Here is a 23218-nt window from a genome sequence, read left to right on the forward strand (position 1 = left end):
TCTTCCCTTCCTCCTCCCTAAGATGACAAGCAATTCCACTGGGTTATACTTGCATCATTGTTCAAAACCTATTTCCATATTATTAAACTTTGCAATAGAATAATCATTTGCTTCTCTTTTTTTAAGTAAAAAAAAAACCACCTTTTTTTTAAACCCTTATTTTCTATTTCTGTAGCAATTCCAAGACAGAAGGTTGATCACTAGGAAGTTAGGATTAAGTGACTTGCCCAGGGTCATGCAGCTAGGAAGTGTAAGGCCAGATTTCAGTCCTTCCAACTCTAGGCCTGGTGCTCTATCTCCTGAGCCACTTAGTTGCTCCATGTCTTCTCTTAAGAAAACCCGAAAATTCAGTTTACATAAAAATTTCAAGGTTGTTTTTTGGGAGGTGGGGGGTGGTTGGGTTTGGAGAAATTCTGGTCAGGTCATCAAATGATGAGAAACATTCATTGTATTACTTTTATATAGAGAACATTATGAAGGAAACCCAAAGAACTATACCTTCTCCATCCCAACCTTCTCCCCAGTTTCAATAAGCATAACAATTAGTGAGAAAGAATACTTAAGGAGATTCAATCCATGCCCTTTTTTTCGTGAGGATGAGCTGGTTACCAGGTTGGAAGTATGAGAAGTTTGGGAGTTTGAGAAGCCCTTAAGAGTACTAACACACCTGCCTTCTAGGTGTAGGGCTCTACCTGGGGCTCTCATTCTCTGTAGTTAATGTGTCTGGGACATGATTTGACTTGTTTTACCTCCAAATCCCTGTAATAATGAACTGTGTTATTTATAACGGGCCTCTCCATGCCAGTGAGATCAGGATTTACTTTGCTCCACAAAGTGGTGCTGTTTTTTTTTCCTTTCTCTTACTTTTGGTCCCCCCAAATAGCTGATTTGAAAGCATAGTGCCAAGTGCCAATGCTTTTTTCTAGTGAGAATTGACCAGTTTGATCCCAAAGTTCAACATAACCAGAGAAAATGTGGACCAGAAGTGCCCCATCCAACCTAATGTTGTCCTGGCTGGGTGGTCAGTAGCTTCCCTTTGCCTTTGTATTGAAACTTGCAGCTTTTGCCTTTTCTTCCCATGGCAGCTTGAGTTATTTCTTCTTGGCTCAGTATAAGCCATTTAATGCGTCTAGTCTTTAGACTTTGGTTGGGGATTTATCAGGAGAGAATCCACATTGCTTTAGGGTGACGAATGCCATTATTGGCACAGGATGCCATTCAGGGCTGGCCACCATTGGCACTTTCATGATCCTTGCTGCTTCCTGCCATTTGCTTTGAAGTCAAGTTAAACACCCAGGGTTGAAAGTCCAGGTGACATAGAAAGAGACCAGAAAATGGCTTTGACTTGAAGACTAAGTCTGTGCTGTTTGCTTTTCAGATTGAGTATTTCGTTTTGTTCTCAAAAGGAAAAGACAGAGCTGAGCAGTTGATCAGAGAAATGGTGTGCTAAAATTCTGGCCCATGTTTTTCTAGACTATGGAGGTGGGGGTGGTGGTGGTTAGGGAAGATGTTTGGCTCTGAATGCTAATTCTTTGTGGTTGCTGCACTACGTGTAGGAGCATGCCTCTCTGTTTCTCAAAACACCTTCACTGGCTCCCCAGTGCTTGAGAAGCAGTGGGAAGGATAGTGACTAAAAAACTGGGTTTAGTATTAGAAAAACCTGGGTTAAAACCCTGTCTCTGGCACTCAGGTGGCCAGTGTGATGAAGATCAAATAAAACAACATGAATTAAACACCACATAAAGTCAACTATTATTATTCCCAAATAAAGTATATGTCCTGGCAACCAAGTCCTCTATCATCTGGGCTAACTCTACCTTTCCAGCTGTTCCTGGTGCTTTCCCCCATCTACATATCAGCCCTCTTGGGCTGTTTGCCATTCCCCAGTTTCTTCCTGCCTTTGTTCATACTGTCTCTTGCATTCCTTGAATGTACTTTCTGTACATTTCCTGTCTGCCAAAATGTAGCTTAGGTGCCACCTTCCTCTGCCCTCTCTAGTTGGAAGGGATCCTATTCTCCTTAAATCTTCCAACAAGGGTGAGGAGCAATGACTTTTCAGCCCTTCCAGGTGTCCAGAATGGGGCAGGCATAGGAGGGCATGGCAAAAATAAGTCTTAGAGAGGGTTACAGAGGTGAGATTGGATTCGAAGTGGCTTGACTTCTAATTCAGTGCTCTCCACTAAACTACACTGCTTAACTACACTCCTTAAAATGGAAATCATGGTATGTATTTAGAGGCATCCTGGTGGCTTATGGTTGGCTTATTTTTCCCAAAAGAAAAAGTCAGATGGGAACAGTCACATTTCTTTTGGTATTGATTTAATCTTTGGCTTTACTATGTTTTAGTGTGTCTGTATTTGTGGATGAAGCAGCAGAAAACTAAGCCTCATTCTCCTTTTTTCTATGTCTGGGATGGTCAGCATATCTCCCAGGAAGAGAGGAAGAGCCCCCTCTGGAGAAAATGAGGTGCTCTAAATATTAAAGAACAAAAGTCTTATAAATGTTTTGATTGTACATTTATTCTGTATTATAGAACCTGAAATCTTAACTGATGGGAAAATCTTTGGTAATGAATGGTATTTTCTGATTAATTGAATTTTCTGCGTATTCCTGATGGAGGTACTACCCTATCCTCCGGCAAGTCCTCAGCTTCTCATTCTTTCAAAATCACCTTCTTGGGGTAATTAGGTAGCTTAATGAAAGCCAGACTTGAAGATGGAATGTTCTACGTTCAAATGTGGCCTCAGACATTTCAGAGTTGTGTGATCCTGGGCAAGTTTTTAACCCCAATTGCTTAGCTCTTAACACTCTTCTACCTTGGAAGAGATACTTTATATCAATTCTAAGACAGAAGGGAAGGGCTATTTTAAAAAAGAAAAAGAAAAAAACCCCACCTCCTAAACCCCTATAATACAATCTATTGCCAAACCCTGATTTTGTCTTCACAAGATCTTTCATCCATCCATCCATCCATCCATCCATCCATCCATCCATCCAATTCTTTGTACTCACATAACCACCACCTTGATACTAGCTCTCATTGTTTCTCCTCAGTTAGTCAGTCTATCCATCCTCTACTCAGCTGTCAAATTAATTTTCCTAAAGCATGGGCCTGGCCATGTGAATCTCAGCCCTATCCTTTATTCAACAAACTTCACTGGCTCCTTATCACTACAAGAATCAAATATGAAATTCTCTTGCTTTAATGCACTTCATAATGTAGCCTCCTCCAGGCAACTTGTACTTCACTCCCTGCCACATAGTTCATGATCCAGTGACACTGGCCTTCTTGCTGTTCCTCAGACAAGATACTCCATCTTTCAGCTTCAAGCATTTTTAGTAACTGCCTCCATGCCTGGAATTTTCTCCTTCCTCATTTCTACCTCCTGGTTTCTTCTAAGCCCTGTCTAAAATCTCACCTTCTACAAGAAGCCTTTCCTGATTCTCCTTGATACTATTGTCTTCTCTATTGCTTCTCTTCAATTATCTATATATCTTGCTTGTTTATAAAGAGCTGTTTTCATGTTGTCCCTGCTGTAGACTGTGCATTCATTCCTTGAGAACAGGGACTGTCTTTTGCCTTTCTTTGTATCCACAGCACTTAGTACGATGCCTGGCACATGATAGTTGCCTCAGTAAATATTCATTGTGACTGTCTGCCTGCCTAAAATGTCAACATTTACTACTGAAAAAATTTCTTCAACATGGTACTTTTATTTTCCTGCCTCAGTAAGTATAGCATAAAAGACATGACTGGACATCTCTAATCATATCAAAGAGTTATGGAATCTTTAGATTTTTGTGACTGAGTAATAAACAATTTTGTACAGTGTTTTATATTTTATATAGCACGCACACAATTCTTATTTCATTATATCTTTTTAGTGGCTCAGTTAGAGAGTCAGGGAAGAGATTCTTCCCATTTTATTGATCAGGAGACTGAGGTTCAGGGGAGGTCAAGGGTCTTGCATAAGATTATACAACTAGGATTTGTCAGAGGAAGAATTTTCTTTCTTTCCTTCTGTAAGTGGAAAAAGGGGTTAATTTTATAAAAGGTTGGACTTGATTATTTTAAGATAGGATTGCCAGTAATTTATATTAATTCCAAAGAGATTTATTTTCAATTTATTTATATAATATAGAAAGAGTGAAGTAAGAAAATCAGAGTGAGATTAGGGTAAGATATCTAGCCTAAGCACTAAGTAATTTACTCCTGTTCCCTGGCTCAACCTGGGCAAGGGAGAGTTAGTCCTTAGTTGGCCTCAGCAAAGCCACATGGGGAAGTCTCTCTCAAGAGGTAGGTCTCTCCTGAGGCTAGTTTTTTCAGAAAATATCTAGGAAAGGAGTCAGCCTTTTCACTCACCACATGTCAGTCCAAAAGGAAGAGATTTAAGAACAGCCTCACCAGGAACAGGGTCTCAGGTCCAATCAGCAGATTCTTCACCAACCTCAACTCCAAAGAATGAAGAACTGCCTCTCACAGGAAGTTCAACTCGAAGTTGAACTCCAACTCAAGAAGTTGTAACTCCCTTTTAAAGATACTTTCTTTTGTGTCACTTCCTGTACCTTCCTCCACTTTCATGTCTACCAATCACAGTTGAAGCTTTGCTTTAGGATTGCCCAGGGGCAGTCTGTTTAATTCTGATTTGTCACCCACTATTGTACACTTGGGTCACAGACCTCCCCCACTCAAATGTTAATGCGGTGTTTACATCTTTGGTGATTAAATCTAAAAATGGGCAGGGATTACAATTTAATCTTCATAATCAGGGGAGAGTTAGTTAATTTCATTTTCACAATCAGGGGAGAGTTAAATTTAATCTTCCTTCCTTCCTTCCTTCCTTCCTTCCTTCCTTCCTTCCTTCCTTCCTTCCTTCCTTCCTTCCTTCCTTCCTTCCTTCCTTCCTTCCTTCCTTCCTTCCTTCCTTCCTTCCTTCCTTCCTTCCTTCCTTCCTTCCTTCCTTCCTTCCTTCCTTCCTTCCTTCCTTCCTTCCTTCCTTCCTTCCTTCCTTCCTTCCTTCCTTCCTTCCTTCCCTCCTTCCCTCCTTCCCTCCCTTCTTCCCTTCCCTCTCTTTCTCTTCCCCTCCCCCCATATGGCACTACTTCTTAGCTATAAAGAGATAAAGAGTATGGCAAATAGCCTCAATTTTTGTATTGCCCAAGAAGTAATTCTGAAGGGTTTGGACTCATAAAACCCTTGAGTAAATTTACTTCTGAGTTCCTAAAACTGTAAATTTCCTCATCTGTAAAATGAGGGGGTTGGACTATAGGTGACTCTTGATGTTCTTTCCAGCTCTAAATTCTGTTATTCTTTCTTTAACAAGTCACTGATTCAAGGGTCTATTCCTGTCTTCTGTTCTATCCTTCTAATTTCTACCCTTTCATCTAGTTTCTATTCAGTTTCCTTTCTTGTGCTTCCATCTAAAGGTCTACCACATTTAGTTCTGGGTGGTTGAAAGCTGAATAGTGAATAAAGAGGCGAGAATGGGTTAGCACAGTGACTTGCATTAGTAGATGCTCAACCCATTTTCCTATTTGAATTGAAGAGCAAAAGTGCTGCCATGGGAAAATTCTGCTAATGACTTGCCCAAGCCCTTGGGGAAATGAATAAGAACATTCTAGTTGGTGTTCTGATAACAGATGACTATCTTGACTTCCCTTCATCCTTACCTTCATTAGTATCCCCAGTTTTAATTATCTGGACTTAGTGGCATTGGGTTGAGCTGTTCCTGTAGACCTATATGTTCATTTAGATGTAATTCCTGACCATACGTAGGCTAATATCTTGCCTTCTGGGATCTGTCACTGATGCTCCATTTCCCCAGGGGTCATTTCCTTGATAGATTGAGAGGCATTATGGTATATGGAAAGAGCTTTGGTTCTGGTGTTATGAGACTTGCATTGTGGTCCTCTGCTCAGTGACTTGACTGCATTGGTGACTTTGAATAACTCTTTTTAGTTTCCTTGTCTATCAGATAATGTCATTGGACTAGGTGATCTCTGAAGTCCTTGCCAGTTCCAACATCATCTGGGTCTGTTTAGGCAGACTTATAGAGCTACACGAATCCCCTTCTTTTAAAGGTGGGGGAAATTGAGGCCTTAGGATATATGAAGTACTTTGCCTAAATTTACCCTCAATCTGAAATGCAGTGAGGAACCATCTTAATGGAAACTGAAGTTTTATACTTCTATCCTTTTTTGGAGACATTTAAAAAAAGACAAGATAGTTAATTTTTTGGGATGGCCTGAGTGCAGCCCAGCCTGGAATCAGGAGGATGGAATATTCAAAGATTGTTCCACTCCTGGGAATTGACAATTTCATTTAGTCCTAAGATTATCTTCCTTTCACTGAGGTGCCCCATCAAAATGTGGACAATATTTAAACTCTTCTGAATTGCTTCTCAGGAAAAAGTATTAGTTTTGTTAGAGAATAAAATACTGCAAATCTGACATCTTACCAATTGTGGATATTTCCTCCAAAGATTCAGATCACCACATATCCATGCCTACTTATCCCAACTTTTAAAGAAAAAATTTGAAAATGTTCATTCACCAAAAGGCATCCTATTTGTCTGGTGCCTTACATCAAGATGGTGACAGTGAAATAATTAGAATTCCTAGTTCCAAGTTTGCATGCTTTCCTATTCTTCTCCCTTTTCTTAGTTGCTTTTTGAGTGTAGGCCCTGCAGTAGCATGTGGACCTCTCTTTCTGAATCTCAGTTTCCTGATCTGAAAAATGAGGAAGTATTTCTATTTCTTAAAATTCTGTTTTAAGGGTCCTTACAACATTGTCATTTTATTTTTAAAATTCATTTTTAGCTTTGACACATACTATGCCCCTTCTAGCACTGATGTTACTCATTCTAAAATTTCTTTCAGCTCCAGAGTATAGTGGTTTATATATAAATAAGTGTGTGTTTCATTTGTTTATTTTACACTGGACTTTTGATTTCCTTGGTACACTGATCATCTGGTAAAGTACTTTTATTTGTAGGAAAGCCAGGAGGTTATTGTCCCTAGATTTAAGAGTCTGTGTTGGAAAGGGGTCTAGGTTATGAAGGGCTTTGAATGCCAAATAAGAGTATTTTGTATTTTATTCTAAAGGTAATAAGGAGCTACTGGAGATTGTGGGTGTTATGATCATATTTACACTTTAGGAAAATCACTTGGATGCTGAATGCAAGATATATTGGAGAGAAGGAAAGGCCTGAGGTAGGTAGACCCACCAACAAATAGGTCATTACAATATTCTAGGTGTGAGGTGATGAGGGCCTGCATCAAGGTGAGAGACAATATTAGAGGAAAGAATGGGGTGCATTCAAGAGATGGACAAAGATGAAATGGGCAGGTCTTGGCAATAAGCTGGATGTGGAGAGTGAGAGAGTGAGAAATCCTGGATGTCTCTTAGGTTGGGAGCTTCATGGACTGGGAGGATGGGGTTGCCCTCTGTCATAATAGGGAAGGTAGAGGAGAGGAAAGAGTGAGGAGGGAAAATGATGAGTTCAGCTTTAGACATGTCAATTTTAAGATGTCTACTGGACATCTAGTTCAGTTGTTTGAAAGGCTGTTGGAAATGTGAAATTGGAGATCAGCAGAGAGGTTGGGTGGGACATGATAAGTTCATATGAGAATCATCTACAAAGAGAGCTGGTAATTAAATCCACAGGAGCTTGTGAGATCACCAAGTGAAGAAGAGAAGAGGGCCCAGGACAGAACCCTGAGGGACACCTACAGTTAGCAGGTATGATCTGGAGGAAGATGCAGCAGAAGAGACAGAGGAGAGGTCAGATAGGTAGGAGGAAAACCAAGAGCAGAGGAATGTCTCAAAAATCTAGAGAGGAGAGAGTGGTCAACAATATCAAGGCTGAGGAGATCAAAGACAAATGAGGACTGAGAAAAGACCATCGGATTTGGCTCCTAAGAGATCACAAGTAACTCTGGAAAGAGCAATTTTAATGGAATTGGAATGTTGGAAGCCTGATTGATTATAAAGGGTTAAGGAGAGAGAGAGAAGAGAAAAGTAGACATCTTTTGTAAATGGTCTTTTCAAGGAGTTTAGCCAAAAATGGCAAAAGAGATATAGGATCATAGTTAATGGGGATGGGAAGAATGGGGGAGATACGGGCATGTTTGTAGAGAGTAGAGAAGGTACCAGTAGAAAGGGAGAGATTGAAAATAAATGGAGATGACAGAGGAGCTGATCTGTTGGAGGGGACAGGATGGAATAGGATTTAGCCTTGTTAAGGAGTAGGGCCACTTCATCATGTGAGATGGAGGTGAAGGAGGAGATAGTGGCAGAAGGCAATAGAGTGATAGAAGATGAGAAGAGGAGGGAGCTTATAGCAAATAACCTCAATTTTTCTGTAAAATATGAGATAAGATTCTTAGCTGAGAGGGTGGGAGCTCTGAAAGATTTTAAGGAGGGATAAAAAGGTTTGGAAGAGCATTGGGTTGAGTGGGTTAGTGAGTTGATAAGAGAGGTATCGTAGGATTGCCTAGCAGGAGTGAGGACCCAGTTGAGGTTGTGTAACATAACTTTGTAGTGGACTCAGTCACAACAGTTTGCATGATTTCCTCTATATTTTTTTCAGTAGCCCATATGCAGGAGCAAAGATGACAAATGGAGGGAACGATCTAAGGATGAGACGGCCAGGCAAAATTGGTGATCCTCAAAGAGAGAATAGTGGAGTGTTGAATTGAGGATGGGGAATCAAGATGGGGAGAAAAGGAGAGTTACTAGTGCATTGATTCCAATGGAGTTTTTTCTGGCTCAGGACCTGGATTTTGCCTCCTTATTACTTAGGTTAAAGAGTTGAAGTGCATGTTGGGTGGTCTCAGGCAAAGTTCTTTGGGAGGAATGTTTCTATGAATGCTCCCTTGATAGATAATGCCAGTTTTTTTGTTTTTGGAGAAGGAGGGGTGAGCATCAGGAGAGAGGACAGATTGTGTGAGGTAAAAAAGATGGTATATTCTCTTGCCTGTGGTAAGCACATTTTTTGCACACTCGAGATACATGCTACAGGCCTGACAGCTGCTTCATCTGGGTCTAGTGTGGGTGGAGGCCATATTGTAGCCATCTCTGAAAGACGTTGCCAAGAATGAGGGGCTATAAGGAAGTCCACAGTTTATCATTAATTTTCTGCCGTTGGAAGCCAAGCTGGCTCACCAGTGCATGTGTATAGGGGAGTGTTGCTGGAAGCCTGGGAGTGTTTTGGTTCAGGCTGGACTTGCAAGAAAGGACATCCCACTCTGCTTTCTGTAAATGATGTGATTTGAGGAGGCTTTTTTGGGGGGGACATTCTTTAAGGATTAGTATACATTAAGTGCCATTAAAAAAAAAAACAACACAAGCAACCTTTAGTTTCTGCTTTAGTAACAACCTTAAGACAGAAGGGCAAACAGGGTTGGGTGACTTGCCCAGGGTCACATAGTTATGAAGTGTCTGGGGCTAGATTTGAACCCAGAACCTTCTGGTCTAGGCTTGGTGCTCTATCTACTGGCCATCTAAGTTGCCCTGAGTGCCAGTTTTTATAGGACAGAATTAAGACAGACTTAATAGGAAGATCACTGGTCTTGGAGTCAGAATATGTCACACAAATCTGGGTCCTGGCTCTGCCACACAGTTAACTGTGCAAGCTTGAGCATCATGCAAGTTTCCTGAGCCCTAGTTTCCCCATCTGCACAATGAGAAGACTGGACTCTGGGTTATTGTGCAAAGCAAATAACCCGATTTCTGCTATTGGACATCTGGTACTAGGGACTTTAGAAAACATCTAACCCAACCTACCTCATTGACAGAGAGGAAACTGAGGGACACAGAGAAAGGCCTTCTCTCTAGTCAGCTTCTCCCCCTCTTCATTGTACACATGAAGAAACTGGGGCTTAGGGAGGTTATATATGATTTGCCCAGTATCACTTAGGTCAGAACTGGTATTTGAACTTAGGTCTTCTGGCTCCAGAATGGGGAAGTGAAGAAGAGTATGAGCATTTATATAAGTGCCAACTATGTGCTGGGGCACTTTGCTAAGCACTAATATAAAAATAGTAGGGCAGTTAAATGATATGGTGTACAAAGCACCTGGGTCTGAAATCAGAAAGACATGAGTTCAAATTTGACCTCAGAAACGTAATAGCTGTGTGATCCTGGGCATGTCACTTAATCCTGTTTGCCTCAGTTTCCTTATCCGTAAAATTATCTGGAGAAGGAAATGGCAAACCACTTCAATATTTTTGCTAAGAAAACCCCAAAAGAGGTCATGAATTTCTAGACACAACTGAAAAATGACTGAACGAAATAAAAAATACAAATTATTATTTCATTTGATCCTTACAACACATTTTTGAGGTAGGTACTATTATTACCCCCTCCCTATTTTACAGTTGAGGAAACTGAGGCAAATAGATGTTAAGTGACTTATTCAGGGTTATACAGCTAGTGAATCAGAATTTGAACTCAAGTTCTTAGAGCAAGGAGAGCCATGATGAAGTTTATTTGACTATATATATATAGCATTTGTTGTTATTGTTCTTTGTGTCTGCTGGAACATGGTAAATACTTAATACTTGTAGAGTGATTTCCATTGTTGTGTAATGAAGGCTCAGGATGGTTCTGGGAAGGAAACAAAAGTACCCTCAAAGGGTCAATTAGTGGCACCAAATGAAAACCTACTTCACAATTTTTCTTGGCCCCACCTCTTCCATAGATGCTTCTTGGAATCGTACTGCAGCACATTCCCTCTCTTCCTTCCCCACTGACATGAGCTCTGCCCTCTCTCCCTTCTCTCCCTTAAGGTTTTCTTCTTAGCATTTAGTCTAGGGCTTTCTTTTGCATGTTTCATTCTCCCTTAATCTTGATTTTATTTTCCCTCCTGTCATAATTGGTTTAAACAACAACAACCAAAAAAAAAACCAACATATGATGAGATTATAAATTCCTTGAGAGCAGAACCTGTGTCAGATCTATCCCTGCGGAGCCAGGATCCAAGCACGCTTCCTGGCCCACAGTAGACTCTCCGCAGGTATTTGTGGAATTGCTGGGAGGGACGGGAGGTCCGGACTGCCTTGGCTCGGGGACCTGGGCTGGCCTCTTCCCGAGATGGTTGGGCCACAGCTCAGACAGACTGGAAACCATTTTCTCTTGTGTTTTCTGAATCTCCTGCCTGCCTGGTGGGTGGGGCCCCTTCCATTCCTGCATGAACCCAAGGCAGTTTCCTGACTTCCTGATCATGCCTCGTCATGCCCATCGTTTTTGCCTCCCTGAAGCCTGGCCCTCCTTCCTGTTGGGGCTCCGCATGAAGTCTGGGCCCAGCACACTGCAGTACATGTTTGGTGCTTGGAAAGAAACTTAAGATGTCTGTGTCAGGAAAGACTTTGGAGATCTCTGGGCATGTTCTTTGGTCCTCTGCCTTGGGCTGGGGGAAAACAGGACTCCAATAAGAAACTCCAGATGAAGGATTTGGGAATATGGAACCTCAGGGAGCTGACAGTGCAGAAACATGTGTGGAATGTGCCTGTTTTGATAAATGGACTATTTTTAGGTTGTAGAAAAGGAGCAGTTTCATCAGTGGAGTGGAATCTTGCAGTGGTGCTTGTAACCCAAACTAATCAGCTTAGATTCTGCCAGAAAAGTGTCAGGTGGCTTGTTCATTTCCTCCTAACCTTTGGTACCAGCTGGGTTAACTCCTTCAGGCCAGCAGCTGCTGTGGCCTGTCCTTTCTGTGGGATGGTGGGTCACTGTGTGTTCTAGTAAACCTATGCTGAAGGGTCTTCTATGGGCCAAGTGGTGCTGCAGGGATGAATCAAGGTCTTTGCTGTATTTACTTAACCCTTACTTTCTGTCTTGAAACCAATACACAGTATTGATTCCAAGATGGAAGGTAAGGGTTTAAAAAAAAAAGAAAGAAAGAACATTGGATTTAGTAAAGAGTTGAAAGACCTGGTTGAGGTGCTGTTGCTATAATTTTCTATTTGTGTGGTTCTGAAGTCATTTAGCTCAGGTGGGCCTCAGTTTCCTCCTCTGTAACTAAGATGGAGTTAGGTAAACTACTTTGTATCCTTTCTGGGTGATGAGCACAGTGCCTGGCACTCCCTAAGTGTTAGTGATGCTCGTTGACAGATTGATTGATGATCTCTAAGGTCTCTTCCAGTTTTAAATCCTGTGATCCTGAGGCTTGCATCACCTGGTTGTGGGAGGCTTGTCAGAGACATTCCTGTGTGATGTGCCCCTCACAGTCCTTGTGGAAGTCTTGTCTTGCCTTCCTACATTTCTTACTGTTCCCAAGCCCTCAGTCTTGTCAATACTAAACTGCTCACTGTTCTCCCTTCTAGCGCCTGATGGGAAATATAAATGAACTAGAAGGATGTGAAACTGAGAATGGAATGGAAGAGGCAGGAGATATTTCCAAACAAAACAAAACAAAACTCTGAAGATCTCCAAACAAGTGCCAACGAATATGTCCTGTACATTACTCCTTCCCGATGTGTAGAGAGGCTGTGTGGTCATTTGTGTTTATAGCTTCCTGCTGGGGCAGGTCTGCCTCTTAAATATTTTTGTAAGTTTGCTTCCCACACAGTGATGATGTACAGTTTGTGGGGGTGTGGCAATTTGCAGCCCCAGGGGTCCTTCTCTCTAGGGTGGCCCTGATTTGTGTCCAAGAAAGACTCTGAAAGACCCATTCTTCGTGATTTCTTGGGAAACCTGAAAGAGGCCAACCATGACCAAGCAGCTGTGATGTAGTAGGAGCTGACAGGGGGAATAGGGGTGTGAGGTTTGTGTATGTGTGTGTGGGGTGCAAGTTCCTGTTCTTCACCTATATCCAAGAGATCCTTCCTTTCTGGTTACTTTTTGCCAGCCTGAGTTCATTGATTTCCCCCAATAAATCTGCAAGTTCTTCGTTTGTATTTTCAGCAGCTAGCTCAAAGCCTGGAACGCAGATAGGGGATAGGGATTGGGCCTGTGATTTTGTCAGTAGAGGGAACTCCTTTTTGGTATGTGGGTATGCAATTTTTCTCTGGAAGAGATTTCATTTGAAGGGATAGGGATTTTATTTTGATCATTCCATCATACCTTTAGGTGCCTTTCCCCATCCCATTTTTGCCTGATAAAATTCTGCCGTCTTTTTAAGGACGGCTCTACAACTACCTCTTCAATGAACCCTGATCATAAACCACCTTTCCTGTTTTTACCAGCAACTTCTCAAAGCTGAAAGTGTTTTTTCCCTTCTGAACTTTGATATCATTTATTTGAATATCACTTTTCAGGTCAGCATACATTAAGCATTTACTGTATACAAAGTCTAGTTCCTACATAGGTGCTATAGATAAAAATAAGAACTGAAAACAGTCTGTGCCTTCAAATGGCTTATATTTTAATATGGGATAAAACACGTATTACAGATAACTGGTCCAGAATGTGATTAGTGCAAAGATAAAGGCTAATGGTCTAGAACTAGAAGGAAATCATCTAGACTAGTCTCTCTTTTGTTGACAGATGAGGAAACTTTGGGAAGTATAGGGAGATTATATGATTTGCCCAAGGGCACAAAAATGGTGAGAAAGTGTTAGGATAAATTTGAAGTTAAGGTCACTTTCTTTAGGATTTGGCTAGAGAGAAGGAAATCAAGGTAGACTTTTAATGGAGGAGGAGGCGGCCTAAAAAGAAGGAAAGTTTTGACAGGCAGAAGTGGAGTGTCTTTGCCCTTCATCACTTTGTGGTTTATGATTTCATGTCCCTGTCTTTCCTCTTATTAGGCTATTTCACTACTTGAAGGTAGAGGCTGTGTCTTATTTCTCTTTGTAGCCCTCATGGTATTTTGTTTTTAATCCTTACCTTTGGTCTTAGAATCAGTTCCAAGGCAGAAGAGTGGTAAGGGCTAATCAACTGAGATTAAATGACTTGCTCAGGGTTACACAGATAGAAGTATCTGAGGATAGATTTGAACCCAGAACCTACTGTTTCCAGGCTTAGCATTCTATCCACTGAGCCACTTAGCCACCCCCTCCTCATAGTATTTTAAAAGCAACATCTTCAGCATAAATATTTGTTTGATTGAAGCCATGACTGAAGAGACAACAAACAGTATGAGGGGATGTATGCTAAGTACTCTAGGTGGTTCATTAGAAGGAGGGAGTTGAATTGTAAAGGAATGGGATTTGAGTTAGGCTTTGAGGATGAGTGAAGATCATTCCAGAGGTTGAAGGGCATGAGCAAAGCCTTGTTTTTCCGTGTTGAGGATACAGAGATAGATCTGGCCTAGACTTTGTTATCAAGGAACTTATAAGCTAATGGTCAGTGAAAACTCCAGACTCAAGGCTGTTTTCATTATTCTATGCTAAAGAATTTGGAAGAATTTCCAGAAGGGATCCCAGAAAGACAATTTAGTAAAGGATAATGACAGTGATGACTCAGAACAATAGAGTCCTCCTATTATTGCATCTTATGTGGGAGGTGGTGCAAGTGTTATTATACCCATTTTATAGATGAGCTTCAGAGACATTAAGTATTCTGCTTTAGGATTTCACTCTAGTTAGTGTGAGAGGTGGGCAGGTAGCATTTGCAAACCCTATTGTCTTTAGGCATTCTTTCTTCTACCCAGCCCCAATCCTACAACACTTATCTAAGAGCCAAAATGAGGATCCTTGGCCCTTCCACCCTCTTCTTTCCAGATGGTCCTGTACCTATTTGGGTTCTTACTTATCTGTTATAGTATCCTAGATCTAGAACTGGAAGGAATCTTAAAGGTGATCTAGTCTAACTCTCTTATTTTACAAATGAAAGAACTGAGGTCCAGAGAAGAGGAAGGTTACACACTTTTAGTGGTACAATATAGACCTGAAACCATAGAATTCATTCATTCATTTATTTATTTTTATAGAAAATTTTATTTATCCAATTTAGAACATTATTCCTTGGTTACAAGAATCCTATTCTTTCCCTCCCTCCCCTCTCCCCACACTTCCCATAGCCAATTCCACTGGTTATTACAAGTGTCCTTGATCAGAATCTGTTTCCATGTTGTTGATCATTTAGAGTCTACGTCCCCAGTCATCCCCCTTGACCCATGTAATCAAGCAGTTGCTTTTCTTTGGTGTGAAACCATAGAATTTAAACTTGCTCCCTGTTCAACACTAGTCACCTTTCTAGACTTTAATTCTAGTTCTGGGCTCTGTTTTAGAGACCCATTATAAGACTTTCCTTAACCCAGGGAGGGTAGATAGCAGAGGAAGACTGATTAACCAGAGACTCAAGGCATCTGACCAAGAAAGACAGATTAGGACCTGTTTCCTGATAGGGGAGTTCTTCATTGATAAGGAGAAGCTAGTACTATTTCTTATGGGATTCTCCAGCTGAGCAGAGTTGGAAATTAGAAAACAGGTCACAGCACAACAGGGGCTTTATACTTCATAAGAGAGAATTTTAAGGGGATTAAGAAATTTAAAAATCAAGTCTGTGTGCCATGGAAGGAGGAAATGACAAAATCCTTCTGTAGGCAGGAAACTATACTGTTCTTGAACATAAGCTATAATTAAAGTTGAGCTGGAAGGGTTTCCCATGAGGAAGAAGACAGAGAGCCTTAAGTTGATTGCTCTAATAGAGTACTACAGACCTTCTCCTAATAGCTTCATTCTGCTTCCATTTGGTGGGAGCTTGTACTGATGTCCTTGTTAAGTTACGTATAATTAAGTGTCCCATACCCAGTAGAGTTTTTTTTTTTAACCCTTACCTTCTGTCTTGGAATCAATACTGTGTATTGGTTCTAAGGCAGAAGAGTGGTAAGGGCTAGGCAATGGGGGTCATTGCCCAGGGTCACACAGCTGGGAAGTGGCTGAGGCCACATTTGAACCTAGTACCTCCCAGCAGAGTTTTTTGTGAGCTGTAGCAGGATGGTTTCATGCCCATTGGAGTGGACTGAGATGGTGAGATTGCACAGATGACAGAACCTTTGGGTTTGTGAGGGGGAAGAACTATAACAGGTCTGAGGGCTTTACCATATCAGAAAGTGGGAGGAAGGAGCCAGAGCTGGACCTTAGGGTAGATAGCATGGCAGGGCTGGATGTGACCTTAGAACACTGCAGGTTAGCTTTAGAAAGGACTTCTAACATAAGTGCAGCGAGGAACCTCAAGGATCACTGAGTCCAGACAAACTTCTTTTTTAAAGACCCTTACTTTCTGTCTTATTAACAATTCTAAGACAGAACGACAAGAGATAGGAAATGGGTTTAAATGATTTGCCCAGGGTCACATAGTGAGGCAGTGTCTGCAGCCAGATTTGAGCCAGGCAGCCTCCAAACAACCTCCTTGTGTTGAGTAAGCTCAGAGAGAGCAGGTAGCTGCTGAAGGTCACAGAGTGAGTTTATGGCAGCATGAGTATGAGCACCCAAGTCCCCCGCATCCCAGGCTATTGTACTTTTGTCATATCATGTTCTCTGTGAGGAGGTCCTGCATTTTTTGTGCCCATATACAAGGATGATAGCTCTATGGTTCAGGCCATCACCTTCTCTGCTCAATCTGTGCTCTATTAAATGCTCCAGTGGCCCCCAGCCCCCACCTTTTCACTTTAAATTCAAGTGTAATTTTATCCATTTGGCACAGAAAGCCTCTTACACTCTGATTCTAATCCTACTTTTCTGTTCTTGTGACTTAGTACTGTTCTTCACATATGGTTCATCCAAACTGTTCCTCACACTGAGTGGGCCTTTACTTGGGTCTCATGTCTAGAATGATTTTCTTCTTCACCTCCATCTCTTGTAGAGTCCCCAGCTTCCTTCCATTGCTGTTTTATCATTTCAGTCATGTTTGACTTTGGGGTTTTCTTAGCAAAAATATTGAAGTGGCTTGCCATTTCCTTCTCCAGCTCATTTTACAGATGAGGAAACTGAGGCAAATGGGATTAGGTGGCTTGCCCAGAGTCACACATCTAGGATGTTTCCCAGGTCAGATTTGAATTCACTCCAGGCATGATACTCTTTTATCTACTGTACCAACTAGCTACCTTTCTTAGCCTAGCTCAAATTCAGCTCCCAGTGCCTTCCCTTCCCCAAATTACCTTAAAATATACTTTGTATACATTTTATATATAGTTAAATGTACATGTTGTTTCTTCTGATAGAGTATAACTTCATTAAAGGCAAGAATTGTCTTTTTTTTTGTTTTTGTATCTGTAGTACCTAGCATAGTTTCTTATACATAGTATTGATTCTAAGATGGAAGATAAGAGTTAATTAAAAAGAATTAGTAATGGACTGACATGGATTGGAAAATTTTATCAATCCAATCTAGCAAGCTTTTCATTTTATTTTGCTTCTTACATTTAATTTTATTTTTTCTCAATTACATGTAAACAAACATTTTAAACATCTTTTTTAAATTCAGAAATTTCAAATTCTCTCCCTTGGCCCCTTCCTTCTGCTCTCCTTAAGAAGCTTAGCAATTCAGTATAAACTATACATGCAAAAAGCACCTAGGTAGCCCAATGGATACAATGTAAGAAGACCTGAGTTCAAATGTGACCTCAGACCCTCTATATATCTTTTAACCTTGTTTGTCTCAGTTCCTCATCTCATCCTCATCCTCATCCATCATTAAAATAAACTAAACAGCAAACCACTCCAGTATCCTTGCCAAGAAAACCCCAAATGGCTTCAAGAAGAGTTGGACATGACTGAATAACAACAATTACAGTGCAATCATGCAAAACATTTCAATAATAGCCATGTTGCAAAAGAAAACAGGCCCCAAATCCCAAGAATTTAATAGTTTTTTAAAAAGCATGTTACAGTTTGTATTCAGATACCATCATTTCTTTCTCTGGAGGTTGATAGCATTTTTCATTATTAAGTCCTTTGAAATTGTTTCTGATTGTTGTGTTAACAATAGCTAAGTTTTTCAGGGTTGCTGTTACTGTGTACAAGTGTTCTACTGGTTCTGTTCTCTTCACTTTGTATCAGTTCATGTAAATCTCTCCAGGTTTTTCTGAAAGCATCCTGCTTTAGCAAGCATTTAAAAAGCACCTACTGTGTTATAGGGCACTATGTTATGGACTAGGAATATACCTAGAAGAACTAAAGCAAGTCCCCTCTCCATCCCCAATTGAATTGAACTCACTGTGAACTACAATAGATTAGTTAACTAGTCTTAGATTGTTGTATAAAGGCAATTGCAGTCCAGGGGATCTACAAGGACAATTCAGCTCCTAAGTTGGATCTTGTAATTATTGGGTATCCCCATATTGGCCAGCCTGGGTCAAGTTATAAATACCTGCACCTATAGCAAAGTAGATTTCTCATACTCAAGACAGTAAAAGTTAATACCCATCAAGATTTTTTATAAGAAATTGATAAAGAGGTAGCCAAAGGAGGAAGCCATAAGACTTTAGGTCATCACAAGAAGACAAGAGACTTCATTGGGCTCCTTTCAAAGCCACCCTTTAAGGAGGGCACGGGAGCTCAGCCAGCTCTTCTTTTTTCCCCTAGCACCTTTACTTGATTTCAGCCCCACTATCATCCTGCCCTCTGTGCTCTGGAAGCTCTTCTTGATGCCCCATTTAAGTTTTCTTTTGTGCATTATCATCACTTTAGTAACAAATTTGCACATAAGTTTTCTGAAGTTATATGATCCATATTGTCTCCCTCCTTCTCTCCCCTCATCCAGAACTGACAAGCAATTCAGTCTGGATTTATACCTGCATTATCATGCAAATGTACATTATCTTCACCAACTGGACTGTAGATCCCTTAAAGGCAGGCACTGTTTTATGAGTATCCCCAGTGCTTACTTAGTACAGTGCCTGTACTATTAATAAATTAGGCTATTAATAAATGTTTATTGTTTCGTTTTATTATCGTTCTTGGTATTTGTTCTAAGTACCCTTTCAGTGAGAGCTTCAATCCCTAACCCCACCTTTAACCTAGTATAGCTTTTTTATTCATGATTGTTTTGATTTAGGATTTAATACCAGAGGGGACCTAAGAGACTTTCTCTAACTCATTTTATGAATGAGAAAATTGAGACCCAAAGAAGAGATTGATCTGCCCAAAGTCACTAGATTTTTCAGCAGCAGAGTGGAGATTTTAACTCAGATTCAAACATCAACAAGCATTTATGAAGTACCTACTATGTGCTGTGCTGCCTCAGTCAAAGGACTTATTCAAAGCATGGGGGAGTGGGGGTGAGAACACAGCATGTTGGAGCTAAGAATTTCATTGTATCTGTTTTGGCTTCTGCATAATAGGGACAACTGTTCTGTTTACCTCTAAGGGTTCTTATGGTCACAAAATTAAATGGATAGATGGGAAGATGCCTTCAGAATTGTAATAGCAAATCTTGTCACCTATAGTTCAAAGGGAGACTTGAAGTGAACATGTGTCCTTATCTTAGATTGAGGGGGAAAAAATGGAGGTTTTAATGAATGTTCCTGTTTTAGTTATGTCTAGTTGTCCATTTGAAGGTTCTCCCTGTCTCTCTGGCTTATTTCAATGATAATATAGTCCAGTGGGTCTAATACTAGCTCATTTCTATATCTCCTTTTATTTCTGCATCTATATAGATGTGCTATATAGCACCAAGTGCTTTCCTCATAACTTCTTTGTAAAGTAGGTAGTACAAATATAATGAGCCCCCATTGAAAAGATTGGAAAATTGAGGCCCAGAGAAGTTACAGCTCCAGATTTGGTAACATTCTCAGATTTAATAGATTTTAAAACTGGAAGGAACCTGTAGATATCAGCCAGTCTAATCTCCATACTTGAGAGAGGAAGAAATGGAATGCAGTGAATATAGTTGGGGGGCAAAACCCAGTTCTCCTGCCTCCTTGTTGGGGTTCCTTCCCAATATTGTACTTCCTGTTTAGACTTGATTCTCATGTTCTACTTCTCTGTTTAGATAGTCCTATGACCCTGGGACATATCCCCATTCTCAATTTTTCTATTACATGCCCCAGATACTGTTTACACCTACTTAGCTGGGCAGATCAATTTTTCTGCCTTTTTCTACCTTAGAATTACAAAGCACTGCAGAGCTCCTACAAGGCATAGGGTAGCTTCTGGGAGAGAAAATAGAACCAGCCTTATCCCTGGCCCCAAAGAGCTGCTGTTAATTTCCTAAGGCATTTGCCACTAGAAGATTTCCCTTAACTCCAAACCCTTTGAGGGAACCAGCCCCACCCATCCTGTCATTCAGTCTGACTTCTCCAGCCTGGTTCTTTGGAACCAAAGCTTAAGAGTAGACAAACCATTATATTCCTTTTGCTATTCCATCTTGCCTCAGGGATTATGGAGGAGAGAATATTTTCTGCCACCATCCCTACCACCCCTTATACCACCTCATTGTGTAACCTTGGGGTAAGTCACTTCCTGTTTTAGCATCTCATTTTCCTTCTGTAAAATGAGGAAAATTAGATCATTTCTGAAGATCTTACCAGTTAGAATATTTGATAATTTCTGTGAAATTAAAATTTGGTGATTTGTCTGAATAGTTCCATCTTTTCTAAAAGTCAAAATAATTTGAAGTTCCTCTGGGACAAAATTCTGACACAGACCCCATTTATAAAGCATGGTAAATATCCTTTCCTCCCCAACACACACACAAATATGTGGAGAGTGATTTGTATTTTGTCTTTGAAATGTTTTCACAGAACCATAGATCGAGACCTGGAAAGGACTTCTGAAACTGTCTAGTACAACCCTCTGATTTTACAGATGATGCTAGAAGGCTAGGCAAGGATAAGTGACTTAAGGTTGCAGAAGCAGAAGCATCAGAGGTGGGTGGAATTTGAACCAAGGTCCTCTGGCTTACAAGCCAGAATTGGTTTTAGTGATGAGGAAATGAATAAGGACATGACCAGAAACTTCTAAGACTACTTGGGACTGAGCCAATGGCTTACTGGTATAATCGTTGAATGGTCAGTTAACTTTGCCCAGAGGAAATTTTTATTTCTTTGGCTACAGACTCAAGTCCCAGCTCTTGCCAGTCTTCCCACAAAGCACTTTCCCCTGTTTAGGCCCCAGTTTCCTTAGCTCTAAGATGGGAGGGTTGGAATAGAAGTTCCTTCCAGCTCTAAAAATTATATCTTGTGATAAAATTATATCTTGTATGTCTAAAAAATATTCCATAATTCTAAACTAGTGAGACATATGCAAATGAAGATTGTAGATAGTTTATTATGGCCCATCACCACTGCTAAAGCCCACTCTGAGCTTTCCTTGTTAATCAAGTGCTCAGGCACCCAGAATCCTTACACAAGCTCCCAGTCTTCTCAAATATAAGTGTGCTGAGAGTGAAGAGGCTAGAGAAATCTCATTGTTTTCACATATGATGCTGTTCCAGGCATTCAGCAAATAGGCAAAAGCTTCAAAAGTTACTAATTGCATTTATCAAGGGCTAGCAGGTAGGGTGAGGAATAGAACAAGTTCAGTGAAATGCTTGTTATCAGAAGGATATAAAAATGAGCTTTTTATAGCTACTTAATCAGTTTTTCCTGAGAAAGACCTAAAACTTTCTAGACTCAAGCCTAGAGAAATTAGAGTTTTGATCTGAAGAATAAATTGATTTCTACAGTGACTATAATCTCTTCTTTAAAAAAAAAATCCTCACCTTCTTAAAAGAGTTAATATTCTATATTTGTTCCAAGGCAAATGAGCAGTAAGGACTAGACAATGGGGGTCAAGTGACTTGCCCAGGGTCACCCAGGTAAGAAGTGTCTGAAGCTAGATTTGGACCCAGGACCTCCTGTCTCTTAAACTGGTTCTCAATCCACTGAGCCACCCAGATGCCCCCTATAATCTCTTCTTGAATAGGAATATGGTTTTTGGTTAGCTGAGACATATAGGTACCTTAATTACTTTCATATAGCTTTCTTATAACTGATTAGTGTTAGAAGTATGTTTTGATCGTTTTGTCATATTTTAGGGCTATCCCTAGCATATGACAGATAAGTCTGGTGGACTGGAAAGTGAAAATATCTTGATTCGATTTTGATTTCCATACTTAAATTCCACATTATCTATGCGATGATGGGCAAGTAGCTTAATTTATATGCCTCAATTTCTCTTGTCTATAAGATAGAGGTAACAGTGTTTATATTATCTTAGAGTATTGTTAGGAGATTTTTTTGTAACTATACTTAAAGCTCTATAGAAACATTAGTTATTCTTATTATATGATTCTTACATTTCCAATCAATTTTTTTGGGGGGAAAGTTAATTTCTCAATCTCTCATAGGTAGGTCATATTAGACTAAACTGATTTCCACATTTTTATGAGGTTAGTAGATTAATAGGCTAGAAGAATGCCATAGATATTTTTAACTTGTATTTTGGGAAGGAATTTGATAAAGCTACTCTTGCTTTTCTTATGGAAAAGATGGAGAGATGTGGTATGGATGATAGTATAACAGGTAGATTTGGAATTGGTTAAATGGCTAGACTCCCAAGAGTAATCATTGACGCTTCAAAGGCAGCCCAGAAAGGCGGTCCTCCAGAAGAGTATCTTGAGGACTTGGGCTATTTTCATTTTTTAAAATCAGTAACTTTGATAATAACATACATAGTTTGCTTATCAGGTCCTGCCACTGGCTTTTGTTAATTTTCTACCTTGTTGAGGTATCATCTGTATGCAATTGACTCCCATATTTATTCATCCGAACCTCATTTCTCATTCTCTTTCTCTCTACTCAAATGGAAATCATTATCCTTTCCTCCAATTTCCCTTTTCTTCCAACTTCCCTGTTTAATTCAAGGGTACCACTATTCTTCCAATCGGCCAGGCACACAACTGGATTCATCCTTCACTCTGAATGTTCTCTTCTTATAACCAGTCAATTGTCTTTGTCTTCTGTTTTTAAAAACCCTTACATTTTGTAGCAACTTACTTAGTAGCAACTCAAAGACACAAGGGCAAGAGCTAAGAAAGAGCTAAGCATGATCACTTAGAACTTGGAACAAATACAGACACTAAGAAGTGTCTGAGGCCACATTTGAACCCAGGTCCTCCTGATTCCAGGCCTGGTGCTCTGTCCATTGTGCTGCCCCTATCCTTAGGTCTTCTTGAGTTTATCTCTACAACACCTCTCCCATTTGTCTCTCTCTCCATTTATGTGGCCATCGCCCTAGTTCAGACCTTTATCATGTCTCACCTAGACAATTTTGCAGTAGTCTTCTAACTGGTCTCCCATCCTCTGGCCTCTTCCTTCTCCATTCAATCCTTCATATAGTTGCTAAATTG

At 40.4% G+C, this 23218-nt stretch overlaps 1 protein-coding gene across 9 annotated transcripts in view; it reads left to right on the forward strand.

Moving 5' to 3' along the window:
* The window catches only part of LUZP1 (leucine zipper protein 1), a 107555-nt gene that overhangs the window by 41316 nt on the left and 43021 nt on the right, over positions 1 to 23218 (forward strand). Inside the window, exon 3 of one of the 9 annotated variants that reach the window (XM_056795602.1) lies at positions 7667 to 7741. The exons of 7 other annotated variants lie outside the window; for them this stretch is intronic. The gene's annotated coding sequence lies outside the window, so the exon portion shown is untranslated. Of the gene's footprint in view, positions 1 to 7666; positions 7742 to 20630; positions 20757 to 23218 lie in introns of all 9 variants that reach the window. One more of the 9 variants, XM_056795603.1, reaches the window with a different exon arrangement.

Source organism: Monodelphis domestica, chromosome 4 (genome assembly GCF_027887165.1).
Source record: "Monodelphis domestica isolate mMonDom1 chromosome 4, mMonDom1.pri, whole genome shotgun sequence".
Lineage (NCBI taxonomy): Eukaryota > Metazoa > Chordata > Mammalia > Didelphimorphia > Didelphidae > Monodelphis > Monodelphis domestica.